The sequence below is a fragment of the Euprymna scolopes genome, chromosome 22, assembly GCF_053919585.1.
Source record: "Euprymna scolopes isolate OS-2025 chromosome 22, ASM5391958v1, whole genome shotgun sequence".
NCBI lineage: Eukaryota > Metazoa > Mollusca > Cephalopoda > Sepiida > Sepiolidae > Euprymna > Euprymna scolopes.
The window spans coordinates 109,573,901-109,595,818 of NC_136503.1; positions in this window are offsets into that span (position 1 = coordinate 109,573,901).

Sequence of the window (21,918 nt, forward strand, 5' to 3'; positions counted from 1 at the left end):
AATTGTACCATCAAAGGGTTGCTTTAAGGTTAGTTATTTCCCAAAATTTTATTCAAATTCATGCTATATTCACGAAGTTATGGCATTTTATTTATTATAGAGGTAATTATACTGTCCATCGCTTTATTGCAGATCTCTTAAAGGCCCAAAAAATCAGGCGATTAAAGGTTATCGAAAAGCAAAGGATATTTGCTGGATTCGCAGAAAGATTGTCCGTCAAATATTTAGCCACGGAGCTGGAAGAGGATCCAAGAACTTTAGCTTCATTCTTGAACAACTCAAACACCAAATCCAGAAAAATAAGGGCATCCGGAGAAACCTTTCAGGTCGTGATATTTGGAAAATTCGTAGGGAAGTCAACCGAAACACAAACAGCACCAGTGCTTCCGTTTTTGAAAAAGCTGGAATCACTCCAAGATCCAGGCAGACCGTATACAATGTGTTGAATGAGACTAGAGGAACATCAAACCTCTTCCAAGACCTCCATTGAGCCAACAACATAGGGAAAAACGAATGGCTTGGAGCAGAATTACATGAAAATGGATTTCCAACAGGTCATTTAGGAATGAGGCCCATGCTATTCTTGACGGTCCGAATAGATGGACCAAAGTTTGAAACCCGAACGAAACTCCGATCTGTTACAGAGTTCATCGCCAACAAGGAGGGTGGAGGCATTATGTTTTGGGCGGGAATAATTGGGGATAAGTTGGTTAGGCCATGCCGAGTGCCAAAGGGTGCAAAGCTTACAAGCAATGCGTACACGGCCATTTTGGATAGTCATTTGTCAACATGGCTAGATGACCTACCATTGTCACGTCGGTTTCTGATGATTTTTATACATGACAATGTACCATCCCATTCTGCTTGGGGCGACTGCAGTCTTTCTTGAATCTGTCGGATTCGTTGGGGAAACTCTCATGACCTGACCACCGTGTTCTTCAGACCTTAACCCCATTGACTATCTCTGGTCAATATTTAAAAGAGGAGTTTATGATGGAGAAGAGCAATTTACTTCAAAGGGTGCCTTGTGGAGGAACATAGTTGACGTTGCTAGAGCCATAATTCTTTTTAAGATCAAACAATTGACTTCCTCGGGGGGCAAAAGGTTGTTTTAAGTTATTTTAAAAAATGGTGGATATGTCGATAAATAATTAATTTATATGACGCTTATACCTAGGATATGCTTTTGTTTATTATTTTTTGACAGAAAAATATAATAAAAAGTTAAGTTCGCAAGATAAGACATTGTATTGTTGCCCTAAAACAACATTTTAAGAGACCTGAAATAAAGCGATGGACAGTGGAAATTCCTCGATAAAAATAAAATATAACTTCGTGAATATCACATGAATTTGAATAAAAATGTTGGAAATAACTATCCTTACAGCAGTCGTTTGGTGATATAATTTTCATTTTGTTGTGACGTATATTTAGTGAGATGTTGATATTTTACTAATCTGCAATAAAGCGATTGACACAGTTTATGTGTGTGCACCCCCCCCCCCGCACGTGTGTGTGTGTGTGTGTGTGTGTGTGTGTGTGTGTGTGTGTGTGATTTTCGGATTTTGTCATTATGCCTATATTCCTTTATTTTCTTTTAAAGTTGACGAGTTCCTTTTCTGATGAGTTAAGGGCATAATAAATTCATAAACTGACAATTCATAAATTGACACAGTATATATATATTTCCCCCAAACCTCTGGTCTTGATGGAGGGGAGACTAAAACTTTCTGCTATAATTTCAAATGATCTGAAATAACGATTGTGAATATCTCCAGTAACAAATAATCCTTATAAATTCAGAAATTTATTTTACGTATGAAAATCAAAGATCGTAGATATAACATATGAGAAATATTTGGATTCAAATCTCCCCTTGCTTTTATTTCAGATTATTTGAAAGTATAGCAGCAAGTTTTAATCTTCCCTCCATCAAGGCCAGAGGTTTTGGGAATAAAATATTTTGTAATTCATATGCAAAACTAGGAAAACAGATGACTATGATTGAAACATTTTATGGCTGCAAAAATGTGCCAAAAATAGGCTCTGGATGATGGATGATCACCTTGATGTGCGACCTTAAGGGCAAATGTCACATAACCCACTACACAATTCACGTCATTATCTTTCCAACGAGCCTTCATTTGTTAAATTCTGATCAATAGTTACTGAGATTTGGAACTCATAAAATCTCCAAAAAAGAATATGTATTCTTAGTATTGCCGGCACTGAGGATTGAACCATAAACCTAACGAATATTATCACTTAGAACTGATTATCATTTAGCACTTATTGCGCAGATGTTGTGAGAATAACATCCAAGATTAGAACAAAAGTCGAATAATCCCAGCAACACAAAATATGTTTGTCTTAGTAAATTAAGAATCGTATGTAAGAAATCAAAACATTAACTTGGTCATTAGACCAATGTGCACTTTAGGGATGAGGGGGGGGGGGTAGGTGTGTCAGAAATTTCGTGAAAAATATTGAATAATTCCACCTCCTCTTTCCAAGTTTATAACTCCTCGAAAAATCTAATTCAAGCCCTAATTTTTTTTTCAATTAAAGGAGCAAGAACCAAGGTTTCATTAAAAAAAAAACAAAAAAAAAAACAACGTGGGTTTTTTTTTTTTAAGCTTTTAACCTTCGGACTTTACAGGTAAATTTCTAAAAAACACTACTTTTTTTGTTTTAAATTTGAATATATTATTTATTGATCTTTTATCTTCAATTTGTGATATATAAAACTTTGGTGAGTAAATTAATTATTTACTTTTTAATAGAAACTTGAAAATGGGGGGGGGCGTGAATTAAAAAAAAACGTTTGTCTAAAATATTATATTCGGTTTATTGGAAAGAGCATAAAATTTCACATTCACCCTGAAAAGATCGTAAAAATTGAATCAATAGAAAAACTTTGCTAGATTTTTAAAGTTTAAAAATTGAAAAATACTGAACTCGTAAAATTCAATTAATTTCATTACTGTTTTTTAAAAAATAAAAAAAATATTTCTATTACTTTTTATACAACTTTAATTGTTTATTTTGGAGGTATAATTCATAAAGAAAATAAACAACCCACTTTTAAAAGAGAAATTATGAGTTTTTTTTATATTTTATTCGTAGTTTCGTGTTAGGGGTGTCAAAAATTCCTACAAAAATTCTGATACACCTAGTGAGGGGGTCATATTTTTCTAATATACATAAGAAAGAAAAAAAGAACAGAAATACTCGACTGGTTTATCATTGCTTTTTCTTTCTTCTTCTTCTTCTTCTTCTTCTTCTTCTTCTTCTTCTTCTTCTTCTTCTTCTTCTTCTTCTTCTTCTTCTTCTTCTTCTTCTTCTTCTCTCTCCTGTCTCCCCCACTCCCTCTTTCTCAACCCATCACATCCGCATTTCCAATTTCCACATTCAATTGATAATTTTCTTTCTTTTATTCTCCTTTTCTTTTGATTCAGATTCCCCCCCCTCTCTCTCTCTCTCTCTCTCTCTCTCTCTCTTTCTCTCACACACACACTCTCACTTAAAATTAACGGCACGTTTTTCTTTTTCTCTAAATCGTTTGCTTGTTTATTTTACCCCCCCCCACTTTCTTCCGCCCTTCCTTTTCTTAATTGCTTACGTGTCATTCCTTATTTCTTTTTCATTCACACTTTTTTTAAGGAAGGGTGCCCCCCCTTTCTTTTCTTTCTTCTTCGTTTTTCTTTTCTTCGTTCCTTTGCATATATTCTTTCCTTCGTGGTATTGTTCAATTCTCAGGTTTTCTTCCCTTTTTTCTTTTCCATTCTCTCTCTCTCTCTCTCTCTCTCTCTCTCTCTCTCTCTCTTTCTCTCTGTCTCTTGTTTATGTTCCAATCTGGAGATTTCTTTCGTTCATTCGTTATTTTTTCTCATAGTTTTGAAAGTGTCGCCCTCTCCTCTCTTCATCCCCCCTCTCTCCTTCCTCCCCCTCTCTCTCTCTCTCTCTCACACACACAAACACTTTCTCTCTCTCTCTCTCTCTCTCTCTCTCTCTCTCTCTCTCTCTCTCTCTCTCTCTCATTTCTTGGAATGTATCGTTTCTTATCGCTAATAAAACAGATTGACTTGTGAACCCAATTCGAACCTTCTAGAAGTTAAGGGGTGTTGGCAGTTCTCACAAATCCCTAACCCAAACTTGACCCTGGTCACAACTAGCATCACACACACACACACACACACACACACACACACACACACACACACACACACACACACACACACACACGTATGTGGTATGTGTACTTTGGCGGTTTAATATTAGTTTGGCTAAAAAGGTTCGATTTTTTTAAGTGGATATTAATGTAATTCATTTTCCACTCTTGATTTGGAAATCTTCAGAATGTCTGCGATTTACGTTTGTGGATTCTTTAGTTGAGGATTAATCATCTTTATTATTTGAATTCCTTGGATTATTGTTCTCATCTTGAATGTTGTTTTCACAACGTTTCGATCTATAGAACATGCGAATTTTTCCAGGTGTAATCTATCGAACTCGGGAATCTTTCTGTCAAACTCAGAAATCTGCACAGAATTTCAAACGGAACCCTTTATTTAATCCCCGGAGGTAGCATACGGACGCCCCACATACAAAGAAAAGTAATTGTCTTCATAATTCTAATGACTAGACAATACACGAGCATCGATTATAAAAATATGCATATCTTATATACACTAGACATACATAGACACAGTTATATAAACCCGACAAATCAACAGAATGTTTCTATTGAACTCGGGATCAAATTTCGAACAGAACACTTTATTTACTTCACAGGGGTTGCATACAGGCTGCAAGGACCCCTGGCACAATAGTTAGAGTACTTGGAAAAATCAATTGTAAAAAATGATATTCTCCTGAAGGTTGAAGGTTCAATTCTCAGTGTGGACAATCAAAAAATACAATTGCGAATTACTTAGGACCTTTATTCAGTTATGGCTGACGGAACAAGAACGGATTAAATAAAGGGTTCCGTTCGAAATTCTGTGAAGATTTCTGAGTTTGACAGAAAGATTCCCGAGTTTGATAGATTTACGGAACCCTTTATTTAATCCCCAGAGGTAGCATGTTCTTGTTTCATTAGTCATGACTGAGTAAAAGGCCTAAGTAATTTGCAATTGTAGTTTTGGCGTTGCAGATTGAACTTTCAACCTCTAGAAGACTGTCATCTACAACTGAATGGATTAATGGATTAAATTAAGGACACAGCTAGCTTACAATGCAGGACCAGACACAGCTAGCTCACACTAGAGTTTACTTGTGCGCGAAAGAATTCTCATAATACATTGAATAATGTTGGAATCCGGCAAGAAAAAACAAATAAAGACTTGGTCATTGGAATTGAAAATAATGTTATTTACTTTATGTCGTCGGATACGAGTATACACTTTGCTCATTAGGATTGAGCTAGCCTACAAAGTGTTTTAGGTGATCCACGAGGCGCAACTTTGTGTTGCACACACTTCAGATGTCACCATTCGCTATGGCAAACATGTGCTTGGCATGCAGATTCAGGAAGGCATCTTACAGCAGGTTGCCGCTACACCATTAGGTGGAGAACCGCTTTGTCGCCTAACTGCCAGGCGAGTTTATTCGGGGGCACATCTCCCCCAGTAAATTAAATGCGCCCCCAGATACCAACCTGGAAATTTCTATGATTTGACGCGGTATATACAGCTTGGTTAAAATGAGTGTCCCTCATGATGGAGGTCTGAACAGAGCTGAAAGGGAGAAACAGACCAAATATCAAAGTCTCATGTATGATATGAAAAGAAACTGGAATCTTAGGGAGATATCAATCATATCAGTTATTATAGGTGCCACAGAACTTATGAAGAAGAACCTGAAGTCCTACCTGACTAATATTTCTGGTGAACCAAGTGCAAAAGTGACCCAGACAATTGCACATAAGAGAATATCGAGGATACTAAAAAGAGCTCTTGGTTGGTTTCAATAAAATGTAGGGGAATGTTGGCAGCTGGTTCGCCTGCCCCATACCCAGCATTACAATCTTCAAAGGAAGAAAATGAAAAAATAAAAAACAGTCTCGTCTTTCCAAATAGTTACCCATCTGGTACTAGCCAGGCTCATTGTTGCTTAACTTCGGTAATCTGGCGATCAGTGTGTCAACGTGATTGTGCTGTATTACTTTATATATAAACCCTGTAAATCGCTTTATTGCAGGTCATATTTTTTTTTATTTTTTTAGAAATTACTACAAACCCAAGAGAAGGGAAAAAAAAAAGAAAAGCATAACAAGGTGCGTTGTTTCCATAATTTTTCTGCAATTTCCAATTACATTTGGAAAAGTTTATGGTCACTTTTCTGTTTTCAGATGCATTTTGGAGGAAGATTACAGAAGTTGCTGGCGGTATAATATCTCTTTAAATCCACCGATTAAATTTATCCGTTGATAAGAGCTTGATCAACGTACTTTTGAAAAGTAGAAGTTTTTATTGACAAATAAATGGTGTCTAACAAAATCAATAAGAATATCGTCCTTCGATTTGTTATAATTGTTACTGATTATGTTTTTGTTTCATCTTCTATCTATATATATAAAAGCGAAAATGTGCGTATGTATGTATGTTTGTGTGTCCGCTAAAAACTTTCGACAGACAGAACAAAAATTAACGAACTTGGTATCATATTGAAGCCCCATCCTTCGCCCGAAAAATAGGCAAAAAAAAAACGTTAATTTTTTTCACCCTGAAATCAACAATTTTCTACAAAAACCGTCCTCTCATGACGAGATCGGTTCTACGCATACGTCAGATGACGTCATGACCTGATTTTGTTTAAATAGTTGAAGAACTGACCAAATTTCATGTACGTCGTGTTAGCTCAGTTGGTTAAAGTGTTGGTTCATTATCTAGACGTTTTGGGTTCGAATTGTGGTGTGAGTTTTTTTTTGTTTTTTATTTTTCGATTTTTTAAATTTAAATATTGAAGCAGGGTTATTTAAGCCATTTTTCACGTAACGTTCGTTTTTCTGTTTTTTTTTTTTTACTTCGCTTATTCTTAGGTTTTCATTAACACCCCCACCCCGACCGACCACACACACCCAAAAACACCCGGGTACCTACCGATTTTTTAAATTTTAATATGGAAACAGGCTTATTTAAGCCATTTTTCACGTATTTTTTTTTCTTTTTTGGTTTTTAGTTTTAACGTTCGTTTTTCTGTTTTCTTTTTTGTTTTTTCGATTTTTACATTTACCATCGTTCGTTTGACTTACGTTAGTTTTTTTGTGGGGTTTTTTTTTTCGATCTTTTGATTACCCACCGCCCGGGTACCCCCCGCTTTATTTTTCAGATAAGTTTTAACATTCGTTTTTCTGTTTTCTTTTTTTACTTCGCTTATTCATTAACAACCACACACACCTACAAACACTCGCACGTGTTTTTTTTTTGTTCTCATTTTTCAGAAGTTTTAACGTTCGTTTTTCTGTTTTCTTTTTTGTTTTTGTTTTTCAGATTTTTACATTTAACATCGTTCGTTTGCCTTACGTTAGTTTTTTTTGTGTTTTTGTTTTGATTACCCCCCCCCGCTTTATTTTTCAGATAAGTTTTAACGTTCGTTTTTCTGTTTTCTATTTTTACTTCACTTATTCTCATGTTTTCATTAGCAACCACATACACCTCCAAACACTCGGGCAACGCCGGGTACCCCCCCGCTAGTCTATAATATAAAGGGCAAAAATATCTGTTTAAATGTATGTGTGTATGTTTTTATGTCTGCTTAAAACTTTCCACAGAGGCGACGGATTTTCACAAAAATTATCGTTTTGAAGCTCGGCCCTTCAGGCGATAAATATCGAAAAATTCTCTAAAAACATTAATTCCGTCGCCATCATCTGGGAACTTTTCTACAGGGAGGGGTAGAAAAATCGTATCTTCATGAAAATTTGGCCAAACATGCATCTTAGTTTAATTAGTTTAAATATAACGAAACCGACCTAACTTCGCTCACGTGAACATAGACAAGTCGTTATAATGGCAGCGTCGTTATCTTAAGATTGCACGATAATTTTTTTTTCGATTTTTAAAGTTTTAATATCGAAACAGGGGTTATTTTTTGTTTTACCAATTTTTTAAAGAGGTTTTAACATTCATGCCATTTTTTAAAGTTCGCTTATTCGTTTTTATTTTTCCATCACGTTCGCTGTTTTTTTGTTTTTGTTTTTTTCCAATTTTTAAAAGAGGTTTTAACATTTAAACAAGGTTATTTATGCCATTTTTTTTCGTTCGCGTATTCTTTATTTAGCATCACGTTCGCTGTTTTTTTCCGATTTAAAAAGAAAGTTACAATATTTAAACAGGATTATTACATTCGTTTATTCTTTATTTTCTATTTTGTTTTATTTACTCCCACCCCACACCTCACCACACGCGGGCAACGTCGTGAACCCCCGCTAATTAAAGTAGAATTATGAAGTGAGAACATCGTTTTATTACCTAAAATATACATTTCCAGATGCAATAAAGCGATGGGCAATTAGAATTACCTGAAAACAGAAAAGTGAACATAATTAAAAAATTTATTTGGAAATTCCACAAAAATTATGGAAATAATGAACCTTGTTATGCTCTTCCAGTGTACAAACTTTCATTTCTCTGGGATTTATATAAATTTCCAAATTTAAAAGTTTTGATCCGCAATAATGAGATTTACACGGTTTATATATATATATATATATATATATATATATATATATATATATATATATATATATATATATATATATTAAGGGGTTAGAACGAGTTTAAAGAGCGGAGTTTATTTTAATATATTAGTAAATGCATTAATACAATTAAAAGAAAACAGTGCTCGTTGTAATGTAAACTCGATAGGCATAGATATCCTAGAACTATTTTAATATTGAGTAAAATAATTGATAATTTATAATTAAAATTAAAAATCGTTTTCACAAGGAAGAACAAACAAAATCAATAAATTGTACGATTGTTTCGGAACGATGTTTTTATTGAGACAGACAATACGTCTTGGACAAGAATTTTATCATATATATATATATATATATATATATATATATATATATATATATATATATATATATATATATATATATATATATATCGATTGAAGACACATTTTATGACAGTTCTTGAAGGAGATATTGTTTTTTAAGGCGACTACGCACCCCCATAATATTTAAAAAAATTATTTTTAACTCTTATTTTAAGAAAATAGAGAGAGAGAGAGAGAGAGAGAGAGAGAGAGAGAGAGAGAGAGAGAGAGAAGGACATTTAGGTACTATTTAGAACGAAACTATAATATTATCTATCTATCTATCTATCTATCTATCTATCTGTGCTTGGAAAACTGGTACCCGGAAAAGTCGTATCCTTTTGCTAGGCAGGAAAACTGGTCCTTTATTGAATAAAAATCGATTGAAAACACATTTTTTGGCCGTTTTTGAAGGAGATACTGTTTTTAAAGGCGACTACGCACCCCCATGATATTAAAAAAAATATATTTTTAACTCATGTTTTAAGAAAGTTGATCGTGGAGTCAAGACACAAAAAACGAAACCATATATTTATTTTTAAAAAATACTTTAGTTTTAACAGTTTTTGTTTTATTACGAACCAAAAATAAAAGAAAGAAAACACGTATTATCAAAGAAAGCAATTATTTTATTTAGAAGAATTTATTTAGTTTAAACAATTCGCTTGTGTTATTACGAAACAACAAAAAAGAAAACACGGTACTGATGTATTTTTGGTACCGCGCTAAAATAATAACGTTATTATTTCAAACGCCATTCTTAACACGGGGAGGGAAGGTATAGTTTAAAAGTCATTTCTGGGGGAATTCTGCAGTTCGCAGACGGCGGTTATTGTTAGGGGGCGATAACTCCAATTTCTTCTAGGTCAAAGAACGCGGCAAATATGTAACAAACAAGATTGTTTTCCGAACAAAAAAAATATTTGAAAAGCAAAACATTTATTGTATAAAAAAGTATTAATATATAATTGTAAAAACATTTATTTAAAAGTCTGCGTAAGAAAATATAATTTTAATTAAAAAAATTTAATAATAAAAACAGTGGAATTTTATAAAGTAAAATAGATTCTTTTTTTTTTTTCGAACAAATAAATAATTTAAATAAAACGTTTTTTTTGAATTAAAGCAACTTTGAAGGGTCAACAACAAATTAATAATTTAAATTTTGGGTTTGTATTACTATACACAGATTCGAAGAAGTTGTCTAAAAACAAATCTATAAATATAAAAGCGAAAATGTATGTATGTATGTATGTATGTATGTGTGTATGGATGTATGTATGTATGTATGTGTGTATGTGTGTATGGATGTATGTATGTGTGTATGTATGCATGTATGTATGTATGTATGTATGTATGTGCGTATGTATGTGTGTATGTATGTATGTGTGTATGTATGTATGTATGTATGTGTGTATGTATGTGTGTATGTATGTATGTGTGCATGTATGTGTGTATGTATGTATGTATGTATGTGTGTATGTATGTATGTGTGTATGTATGTACGTATGTATGTATGTGTGTATGTATGTATGTATGTATGTGTGTATTTATGTATGTATGTATGTATATGTATGTATGTGTTTATGTATGTATGTGTGTATGTATGTATGTGTGTATGTATGTATGTGTGTATGTGTGTATGTATGTGTATATGTGTGTATGTATGTGTGTATGTATGTATGTATGTGTGTGTATGTATGTATGTATGTATGTATGTATGTATGTGTGTATGTATGTATGTGTGTATGTGTGTATGTATGTATGTGTGTATGTATGTATGTGTGTATGTATGTATGTATGTATGTGTGTATGTGTGTATGTATGTATGTATGTATGTGTGTATGTATGTGTGTATGTATGTATGTGTGTGTATGTATGTATGTATTATGTATGTGTGTTCGCTTTTTCTGTGTGTCTACAAAAGGCTTTTTTCAGAGAAGCGGTTGGTCGCTTCACAACTTTTTAAAACTTTTTATATCACATATAAATCGTAATATCTCACAGTTAACAACGAAGCTCGCCTGTCTATTTAATTTGCTCGATTTCGGGAAGATAAATATTCAACATTTGTCGCTCGCCGCATGTGGGTTAGTCTTTTTCCTATAACATCTTGGGAAAATAAAAATCCCGCAGTCAAACTTTGACCTCATTAACTCATTAAAACGGGCACCTGCCAAATCCAAGTAATTAAATAAATTCAAACGTGTCTCCGTTAGCATCTCGCGGTGGGGCAATCGTTAACGTCGCACTTTTTTTTCACACTTTAATTTACAACTGTGCCTCAACGGTTCGGGTTCGATCCTCATACTTACTTTTTTTACCCCACCCCGGAGTTTCCACACACACCTCCAAACACCCGAGCAACGGCGGGTACCCCTCGCTAGTATATAATAAATAAATGTTATCAAAGGCAAGATAAGTTACTTTTCTACCCAACTGAATAATTTTTAGTGATTTTATTCAATGTAAAATGTTTTTATTTAATGTAAAATGTTTTTATTTAATGTAAAATGTTTGTTCAGCTCGAAAAACATACAGTATACGATGTATTTGAAAATTATAAATGACGCCACACTCTCTGTTGAACACTGGTAGTTTGGGAAAAGGACTTAAAATAATAATAATAATAATAATAATAATAATAATAATAATAATAATAATAATAATAAACTTAACAAAATACTGTTAGAAAGTCGCTCAATATATGTTACCGTGACATAAGCTGAAATATTTGTTTTATTATTTGATAATACAAGAAGTGTCTTCTCTTTGTTTGTTTGCTTGTTTCGTAATAACACAAGAAATGTTAAAAAAATAAAGTACTGTTTTCTATAAATATATGGTTTCGTTTTTCGTGTCTTCCGACTGGTTTCGTTACATAATCAACCGTATTCACTTCCGGTAGCTTGATTTTTTTTCGGGCAGTGATCTTGGACATTATCTAAAGTATAGAAATTTATTTATTTTTGGGGGGAGGGGGGTCGTTTTAAAACTATATCTACCTCAGTATTCTCTTTAATTTTCTATTTTTTTAGCGATTATCAAGACCTCTAAGATGTGATTCCCTCATGCGAGACATTATTTCTCGTTCTCATGTAACACACGACGCTACCTTTTTGTTGTCTTTCAATTTCTAATATATGTGGAACTCTGTTCCGTCTGCCTGCTTCCCACTGGACTACAACTTGGATGTCTTCAAGTCCAATGTTAACAAATTCCTAATGAACCGCCCCCTTAAGTAAACACTTCATCAGATCTCCACACTAACGTAATGTACTTGCAATAACCCTTATCCCTGAGTGGCTTCCGGGCCTTGATAAGTGGTGATCACTGTGTAAAAAAAAAAAAAATAAAATAAATTTACAAGGAAAACATTTGAGAAAAAATATACCCGGAAATTACCCGGGGATTTATGCAATAATTTGAAAATTTATGAAAAAAACAAAAACAAAAAAAAAAACAACAACAACAACAACAAGTCTCTGATTAAATATTTATAAATATTAAAAGAATCGGAATCGGGAATCGAATCGGAATTGGAAATTTAGAACGGAATCCGTAAAAATTTTGGAATCGTCCCCCACTAATATATATATATATATATATATATATATATATATATATATATATATATATATATATATATATACACACACACACACACACGCACACACATATGCATATGTGTGTGCGTATATATATATGAGATAGAGAGATAAGCTATAAATAACACAAGTAAATCATGGCATTTCCCAGTGTTTACATCCGGTCATGTTGTTTACATGGTTACATTTCGAAAACTAGAATGTGGAATTAGGGTGGGCATTTACAAAATCCAAGACATTTCTTACTAGGTGATAAGTTAATACGCGCGAGCGAGCGCGCACGCGCACGCGCACGCACACACACACACACACACACACACACACACACACACACATAATTGTATATCTATAACTAGCATTGGGTGCCCGGCGTTGCCCGGGTGTTTGGAGGTGTATACTGAGCAAAAAAAAAAAAAAAAAAGGTCAATTTTTTAAACTTTCACCCCTATTATGACCCCTTGACATGTATTGTTTTGGGCTCAAATCAAGTTATTAAGTAAGATCCATGTCCAAGGAACCAATATCTAAAATTCCAAGTGTTTAGACTCCAAATTGTCGGAAGAGTTTGGTAGAGTTCTCAAAGGTCAAATCGTTGAACTTTGACCCCTTAAAAGCCAAATTTCTGGCCGAAACCGATCACATCGATGTTCCCAAATCTCAGTACCCTGTATATCAAATTTCGAGTCTGTAGACTAAAAATTGACAGAGTTATTGTGTATGGAAATGTATAAAGACACACAAACACACAGACACGTTCACTTTATATATATATATATATATATATATATATATATATATATATATATATATATATATATAAAGCTGAACGTCTGTGTGTGTGTCTGGTCACGAATATGCTCCTATATGGTTGGCTATTATAGAAAACTGATTACATATAATGATAGAAGATGTATCGAGACACAGGGATGGGTTTGTTTGATCTGGCATAATGATGGTTAATTAAAATTGTGGGGTCTGCGTACGCGCCTGGTCCACAAAGTATGGAAATAAAAAATTAAAAAATAACGTTTACAAGTGTTTTTGATATAGATGTATAAGTATGTTTTAACTTAAATAGGGATGGTATAATAAAATTGTGGGGTCTGCGTTCGCGCCTGGCCTCCATAAAATGGAAATAGGCACAAACTTTAATAAAGACTTTTCATATCTATCTACGTAAGTATTCTTTGATAATTATGTTTCAGTTTGAAGAAATATCGTATAATAAAATTATGGGGTATTCGTTCGCACCTGACCTCCATAGAATGGAAATATGTCACAAAGTTTAACAAGGTTTTTTAATATAGATCCACAGAATATTGTGATAAGTGTTTCAGTGTGAACAGGTATGGTATAATAAATTATGGGATTTATCTATTTTATTTTTACTTTCATCATATTTTGCTTTGGTTTTGATACCCCCAAATTTGAAGCTATCTCTTTACAACCCTTCCTTTTCATAACCTATCATACTTTCATAAATCAGAGTCCATTTTCTGTAGGCTGTTTTTGAACCCAGTCAACGACGGGTACTTTTGCTAGTATATGTATAAATTTAGAATTAAATTCAGTAGATGAAAAAATTCACGACAAATTTATTGGGCAACAAGGAATACAAAAGTGTAAAAAAAATTCCTTAATACCTAGATTTTCAATAAATGACTCACATCGTCATAGCGAATAATGTTTTAACAAAATAATGTATAGCTGTCATAAATTTTCTATTTAGCGCATACATTAAACAACTAAAAAGCTCGCATGAAAAGCCTAAAACAAGCCAAAACCTAAGAAAGTATATGTGTAATAAAAAAGTCCAAGAATGAGGAAGCTTGAAAGTGTAATGAAAAAGTCTGAGACTAAGGACACTTGAACAGAAGTTTTATTTTATGGAGAACTCAGCAGGAACCAAGTCGCTGCGAATCTGCAGTTTTATTTAAAAGAAGAAAAAAGGAAGAAAGAAAGAAAACTCTGGAGAGTATAAGCGGAAATTAAATAGTTCTTTTTTATTATTATTACATGGAATGTGGGATCATGGGACCATCAGCCTATTTTTAGGAGTTCCCAGTTAGTAGAATCGGCTATCGGACAACACTTAGTAGATAAAAAATAACTGTGGTTCTACATTCTCTCCGGAGTGTTTTTCTGTTTTGCACAGAGAACGCACTAAGTTCCACCTGTCTGTTCTCGGGGCGTTTGCCATCAATTTTAGCTCCCCACCCCCTGCTTTGTGCCCGCAGAGAAACTTTCGGTTACAGTCGGAACTATTTGGGGGGACACATTCCACCTAGTTTTTTTTATTTATTTTTTTTATTTTTTTATTTATTTTTTTCTTCGTTTCTATCTTCGCTTACTATTACAATAGTTCTACAAATAAAGTTTATTTTCCTTCTTTCATATATATATATATATATATATATATATATATATATATATATATATATATATATATATATATATATATATACTAGCATGGGTGCCTGCCCGGCGTTGCTCTGGTATTTGGAGGTGTATGTTGAGCTAAACAAAAAAAGCGATCAATTTTTTTAAAATTTTGACCCCTATTCTGACCCCTTAAAATTTATTGTTTTAGGCTCAAATCAAGTTATTAAGGTAGATCCATACCCAAGGAACCTATATCTAAAATTTCAAGAGTTTAGACTCAAAATTGTCGGAAGAGTTTGGTAGAGTTCTCAAAGGTCAAATCGTGGAACTTTGATCCTTAATCGCCAAATTTCTGGCCGAAAACCGAACACACCGATTTTCCCAAATCTCAGTACCCTGTATATCAAATTTCGAGTCTGTAGACTTAAAATTGACAGAGTTATTGCGTAGGGAAATGTGCACACACAGACACACAGACACACAGACACTTTCACTTTTATAGATATACTAGCATGGGTGCTCGGCGTTGCCCGGGTGTTTGGAGGTGTATGTTGAGCAACAAAAAAAAAAAGAAAAAGAAAAACGTAAAATTTTTTAACTTTGACCCCTATTATGGCCTCTTAACATTTATTGTTTTGGGCTCAAATCAAGTTATTAAGTTAGATCCATGTCCAAGGAACCTATATCTAAGATTTCAAGTGTTTAGACTGAAAATTGTCGGAGGAGTTTGGTAAAGTTCTCAAAGGTCAAATCGTGGAACTTTGAACCTTTAAAAGCCAAATTTCTGGCCGAAACCGATCACAAAGATTCCCCAAATCTCAGTACCCTGTATATCAAATTTCGAGTCTGTAGACTGAAAATTGAGAGAGTTATTGCATAGGGAAATGTACACAGACACCCCACACACACACACAGACACGTTCACTTTATATATATATATATATATATATATATATATATATATATATATATATATATATACACATATATATATATATATATGATTGTCGTTTCAAAAGTAAAGCCTCCTATTTTTTAAAAGTTTAAGAGCTACGAAGACGTGAGTAGTACTATTAAAACGTGCGCCCTTTTGTGCCCCAGAATTAAATATTCTATATAGTCACCATCATTCTCAATCCACTTTTGCCAACGATGAACGAGAGCCTTGTTGCTTCGTCGTAAAAGTTAGCACCTACCGAGGCCGTCCATTTTCTTTCTTTTTTTTTTTTTTCACGGGTGCTATTACGACGTTGTTGTCGGGGAAATGCTGCCCACGTACTCCGTCCTTCAGAAATCTGAACAAGTGGATGTTTGACGGTGCTAGGTCGGGAATATGTATGGGGATGAGGCAGCACTGCCCAGCCGAACTTTGTCACACATTCCGTGGTCCTCAAACTTGTGTGAAGCGACGAAGCGTGGCGTTGTCGTGTTGGAAACGGAATGTTCCCTTTTTCTCTGGCCTTACATGAACGATTGTTCAACGAACTTTTGAAAGGTGGAAGTTCATTGACAAATAAATGGTTTCTTTAACAAAATCAATAAAAATGTCGTCCTTCGTTTTTGTTAAAATTGTTACTGATTATGCAATAAAGCGATGGAATTACCTGAAAACACAAAAGTGAACATAATTTTTAAAATATATTTGGAAATTCCACAAAAGTTATGGAAATAATGCACCTTGTTATGCTCTTCCAGTGTACAAACTTTCACTTCTCTGGGGTTTATGTTAATTACCAAATTTAAAAGGTTTGACCTTCAATAAAGCGATTTATATATATATGAACATTGTTGCAAGGAATGAACGCCGTCCAAAATAGAAATTTACAGTTATTTTTCAACGTTTTTTTTTTTTTTTTCATTTTCATTTTGATACTTTTTTTGTGACCAAGAGTGGAGGATCGCTTGAAATATAAAAAATAAAATATTAAATAATAAAAAACATCGTTTTCATGCTTCAAAAACCCATCATAACTAATTTTTTTTACATAGGAATAACCATTTATCAAGGCCAAGAGGCCACTCGAGGGTAAGGGTTAAAGAGTGTACAGTAGAAATTGGACAATATAGTAATCGTTAGTAATGGAAATTTGGCGAATTTGTTAACTTATATGGAACGGCTCATCAAGAACTTGTTTACGTTAAACTTGAAGACAGCCATATTGTAGTCAACTGGAAAGCAGGAAAACGGAAGACAATTCCACAGGCGTGCAGTTCTAAGAAAGAAGCTTTGCTCATGGAATCTACGTTCAGGTTTAGGCACAGATAAAGAGTGAGTGAAATTAGTAATAGTGTTTTCTGCTAGACGGGTGTTTCTTGTGAAAGTTTGGCGAAGGGGGACCATAGATTGGAGCTCAGTAAATCATGGCATTTCCCAGTGTTTACATCCAGTCATCAGCTTTGTCAACGTTTAAACGTAACAGTTAGAGTTAACAGTCAATACATGCTCACTACTAAGCTCCGCTCAGCTATTTCCCCGGGCAAATATAAATCAGTTCCAGCCGAGACATTAACAAGAGGAGGGATTTTTTTATCCCCGACGCCCAAAATCAACATCAACATTCCTGTAATGATCCGGTCCCTGTTGATTTGGCGGTAGCAGTTTAGTTCTAGGAGGTCCAACCATCCCAGGCCTTGAGAAGGGGTTAGTTTATTGCTAATCGCCTCAGGCGCCCTTACCGAGCAATGCCGACAGGATTTCACAGGCACTTTTTGCAGGTCAGAGTGCCCTTCCTCTGGGGCGCTGACTTCTTAATCCTACTTTTCCGACCCTGATATTCAAGTTCTAGCAGTGGGAGAGAACTAAAAATCTTAATGGGAGGAGCAGATGCAGTTCTCTTCTCGTCGTAATTTCAACGGGAGTTGACCTAAAACTTTAAAGGAGGCGTTTGGTGTTATTCATCAAAGATGGTGACCTTTTTCTTATTCAATATGCAATTGCAGCCAGATGTGTGGAAAACATGGTCAATTCTACCAAATAACTTGCTTTATGCTGCCCTCCACACCAATCATTAAACCAAAAATTAAATCATCTTAACAAATAACTAGTACTTCTACAGTTTACAGACCGCGCTCAAATAATAACGTTATGATCAAGAAATCCATTCTTCACGTGTACGGGACTTTGTTAACTATCCTGTATTTTCACCTAACAATATAATAAGCAAAAGATACCATAAAAATTCAAGTTAACTTGAATATCATATTTTAAAATTAGCACAGTCCGTAAATTGCAGAAGTGTCAAGTTTTTAACGGGCTAAAATTACGTGTTATGTCGAAATTAGTATAAATTCCAAAAATTACGATAAATGATTCAGAAGAAAAATAAATAAAGATAAAAGTAGATTATTTCGAATTATGGAGTTTTATATGGAAGAGATGTGTAGCCAATTTTGTATGAAAAACTGACTAATCCTCCCTGACTTAAATTAAGGGTCCGCCATTTTAAAACACAAAATGTCAGAACGTAATTATAGATGATTTTTTTTTCTTTTTTTTTTTTTTTTAAATATATCTACCACATCCTCTCCTGGATCATTTTTCGTAATTTTTGGAATTTACTAATTTCGATATGACACGTAAGTGCGTAATGTTTTTTTTTTTTTTTTTTTTTTTACCGAATTTAGGAAAATTCGTCCATTTTTGCTAGGTAGGAAAATTGGCCTATTATTGAATAAATATTGATTGAAAACACATTTTATGAACGCTCTTGAAGAAGATATTGCTTTTAAAAAAGAATACACATCCCATAATATTTTTTTTTAAATATTTTTACTTGTTTACTGTTGTTTTAAAAAAATAAAATTGATTTTTCTAAGTTTTCGTTTTCTACCTACCTTTGTAAGTTTTTAGTGGTTCAACTTATTTTAAAGAGTTTATTTGATTTAAAAAAAAAACAAATAATGTCGAGTGCTAGTTTTGAACAAAAAATGTCCGACTTGAGAGAATCACGCCTTAGGAGTCTCGATAATCGCTCAAAAATATAAAAGTAATGAAAATACTGAGGTAGATATAATTTTAAAACGAGTCCCCCCTTCAAAAGAAAATAAATGTGTATATTTGTAAGGTAATGTACAAGGTCGCTGCTCGGTAAAAAATCAAGCTACTGGAAGTGGATACGGTTGATTATGTAACGAAACCGAACGGAAGACACGAAAAACGAGACCATATATTTATTTAAAAATTATTTTTAGATTTTTACACTTTTTGTGTTATTACGAAATGCACACAAAAAGAAAACACTTCTTGTATTATCAAATAATAAAACAAACATTTTATTTAGAAAAATTAATTTAGTTTTGACACTTGTGTTCACGAAAAAACAAAAAGCACTTCTGCAGTATGCGGACGTTGGCCATCTTTTCTTGGTGCGTTTCACTAAACTGTCGCCAGGTGGCGATTCTCGGTCAAAAAAATTTTAATTATTAATTTGTTGCTGACTCTCCAACGTTGCTTTAATTAAAAAAAAAAAAGTTTCATTTAAATTATTTATTTGTTCAAAAGAAAAAGTAGTTATTTTACTTTATAAAAATCCAATGTTGCTTTCATTACAAAATTGTTTTATTAAAATTATATTTTCTTACGCAAACTTTTAAATAAATGTTTTGGTTTTCAAATATTTTTTTTTTTTGTTCGGAAAAACAAAAAAAAAACTTGTTTGTTACTTATTTACCGCGTAATTTGACCAAGAAGAAATTGGAGTTATCGTCCCCTAACAATAGCCGTCGTCTGCATACGGCAGAAGTGCTCTCAAATGACTTATAAACAAAAAACTTTCTTATATTATCAAATAATAAAACAAATATTTTATTCAAAATACTTAATTCACTTTTAACACTTACATAATAATTTAATAAATCATTTTATATAATAATTTATTAAATTATTTTATATAAGCTTCTCTTCTTCTTCTCTTCTCTATCTCTATCTTCTATCTTCTTCTATTCTATCTATATAAATAAAATGAACTCATTTTTTCACGTCTGATTTTGACCTTAATAGGATTAAAAATCAAGATATTTCATGCAAATATAATATGCACAAACGGCAGAACAATATCTGAGGTGTGTTATAGGCTTATTATTTCTCAAATTCCTCGATAATCTTAGATTTCTATACTTTTTCTGCTGAGAAGTCACGGCCAAAATCGGTTAAGATCAATGGAAGTGGTAAAATATTTTCTCTCTAATAAATTCCTCCTCCCCCTGCCACCACTTAACACCGTCTGGGGATCGTTCACAAGGAACAGTTGAGAAGAGAACACCGGTTTGGCTTCGTAGTTCTTTCATGTGAAGTTATTTAAAATCACTAAACTAAGCTGCAGTGCTCTGTGGCGTAGTGGTTAGCGTGCTGGACAATTCACATTATATTTTCACGTTCGCGCCGACCTACCGTAGTCGTTTTTTTTTCCTAAACACCTGGAATGGACTTTTCTTGGTGGCCGAACTGTTAACGTTGCAGATGTTTTTGTTTTTTTTTCACACTTTATTTTCCTACTTTTACTCATGACTCAGGGTTTGATCCTTCCTACTTACCTACCATAACATTTTTTAAAACTCCCCCCCCCCCGTCCCAGAAACAAACACTCGGGCAACGCCGGGTACCCCCGCTAGTAATTTAATATTTGATAGTACGAGAAGTTTTTTTTATTTTGTGTTTCATAATAGCACAAGAATTGTTTAAACTAAATTAATTCTTCTGAACAAAATATTTGCTTTTTTTGATAATACATAAGTGTTTTCTTTCTTTTTTATCGTTTTGTAAAAAAAGTGTTAAAACTAAAGTATTTTTTAAAATATATATATAGTTTCGTTTTTCGTCTTGACTCCATGATCCCGTGATCAAGTTTATTTTTTTTTTAAACTAGAGTAAACAAGTAAAAATAATTTTTCAAAATATTATGGGGGTGCCTTTAAAAACAATATCTCCTCCCAGAACGGCCATAAAATGTGTTTTCAATCGATATTTATTCAATAATGGACCAGTTTTCCTACCTAGCAAAAATAGACGAGTTTTCCGGGGGCGAATTTTCCAGGCACCCTTTTTACTTGAAATGCCTTGGTTTAAAAGATAACCAATCTACACAAGCACCGAACATGTAAGCATAGCATTTGGAATTGTATTTAATACAAGCAATGATTCTCCGCCCGGGCAACGCCGGGAAGTTGATAGCTAGTCCAATAATAGAGACGAAAGAAGGAAAAATCTTTGACTTTGGTTGGAAATATCCAACTTCTGTGCTAAAAATAATTTTCTGAGTCATGTATTTATCACACGGAAACAGAAAACAAACAAATTCGTTGATCTTTCAAACAGTTGAGTGAGAGAGAGAGAGAGAGAGAGAGAGAGAGAGAGAGAGAGAGAGAGAGAGAGAAAGAGGGGAGCGGAGAAAATTTCGATTTGTTTATTATAAAACAAGGCGATATGCTAAAGTTAATTTTAGAAAAATGTTTTGCAGACTATGATTTGTTGTAGATACCGACAAACGCAAATATGATGCCCCCTCCCCTCATCAAAATTTATTATGATTTTTTTTTTTTTTGGGGGGGGGTAGTCGCTTATCAAGGCCAGTGTCTTTATTCATTTTTAAAATGATTCAGTTTTACAAATTTCATATATCTATCTATCTATATATATATCTATAAAAGTGAACGTGTCTGTCTGTGTGTCTGTGTACATTTTCCTTAGCAATAACTCTGTCAATTTTTAGTGTACAGACTCGAAATTTGATATACAGGGTACTGAGATTTGGGGAAATCGATATGATCGGTTTTTGGCCAGAAATTTGGCGATTAAGGAGTCAAACTTCAACGATTTCACCTTTGAGAACTCTACCAAACTCCTCCGACAATTTGGGTCTACGCACTTGAAATTTTAGATATA